A 1358-nucleotide genomic window follows, 5' to 3' on the forward strand; every position below is an offset into this window, starting at 1 on the left:
GGGGGGATACGTGCCCTTGATAAAAATACTCATATATGTATATGTATTCAATGGGCTTCCAATTAGACTCTCTATATTTTTATATGATGTGTGTATGTGATTCATATATGAATATGAGAACAAGTGTCTTAATCACCATCACAATCAGGGTGAAAAGATGATTGTTTCATTTCCATGGGTGTAAGGTGGTGATCTCTCAGATAGATCTTAGCCTGAGTAGGCCTATATTAATAACTTTAAGTCTTTAATTAAAAGATTATAAAAGTTAAGGCCGCTGTGGCTATTTTTACGACTGTAAAGATGGTTTTTGAAATTATAGCTCCTATTTATAAATCAGATTCCAGTGTATGGAATCAAATGAGATGATGATGATACTTTATTTACTTTAATCACCTTGAACTATCTCTGTTGTATTGTTACCATATAATTTTGAAACCAGCTTTTGATAGTGTTGCTCTTTGTAATTCTGATTCCCTTCGGCAACTAACCAGAGGCTTTCATCATTATAAAAAAAAGATTAGCCTCTTGAAATTATTACTTTGCTGTAGTCGTTGATTTGTTTTGTTTTATGATAATTAAATTGTCCTCATAACCTGGCGGACAAGTTCTCATTGACACAAAATTTGTCGGGTTGCCAAAAAAAAGGAAATTAACCGTTATCAAAAGGTAGACAGTCAGCATGTTTTTATTCTTATATATGTGTGAGGCATCGTGGTGAAATCAGACACTCGCCAAAATTATGACAAAGAAATCAGCATTTTTTGGGGCCGATGTGCAATTTTTTTCTAATTTTCTTTTTTCGGCTTAGCACCTTATATGTCCATTTAAAAATACATTTTTGTGTGGATTTTACTTCGAAAGAATGATTAAAGGCACACAAAAAATGTAAATTTTCAGTTTCCAAGAACTTTCAAGCTATGAAGTTACCAAACTCTGGTGGCCACTTTCTCACTAATTAATTTTTACCTTTGAAACCAGGCAACCCTGACCTCCTTCAATCGCAAATTTTTCGACTTCTTTTCAACATAGATGGATTTTATTTTTTTACCAAAAGGAAAGCACATGAACAGGCTTTAAGATGATACCAATTTAATAAACCCCATATATATGCCCAAAAACTGACGAGCGTCTGATTCCGCCACGTCATGGCACATATGAAGTGATCCCAGTGAAACAGTTAAAGCTCTGTAATGGCTCTCTATTGCAATCATGATTCAGAAATTTCCTTACCTGTTGAACTGTTGAATAGAGCTCAAATAGAGTTTGACTCATTTTCCCATTACCGTCCATAATGTTCAACCGATCGATCAAGTGAAATAGTGAGTCTTTTTGTCCAGTGTTCAGATCACATTCACAAC

The 1358-nt window shown here is 34.3% G+C and overlaps 1 protein-coding gene across 6 annotated transcripts in view; it reads right to left on the reverse strand.

The window, feature by feature from the left end:
• LOC101852838 (F-box/LRR-repeat protein fbxl-1) overlaps positions 1-1358 on the reverse strand; it is a 68447-nt gene that overhangs the window by 40041 nt on the left and 27048 nt on the right. The gene's annotated exons all lie outside the window — the stretch shown is intronic.

This window comes from Aplysia californica, unplaced genomic scaffold (genome assembly GCF_000002075.1).
Source record: "Aplysia californica isolate F4 #8 unplaced genomic scaffold, AplCal3.0 scaffold00079, whole genome shotgun sequence".
Taxonomy (NCBI): Eukaryota; Metazoa; Mollusca; class Gastropoda; order Aplysiida; family Aplysiidae; genus Aplysia; species Aplysia californica.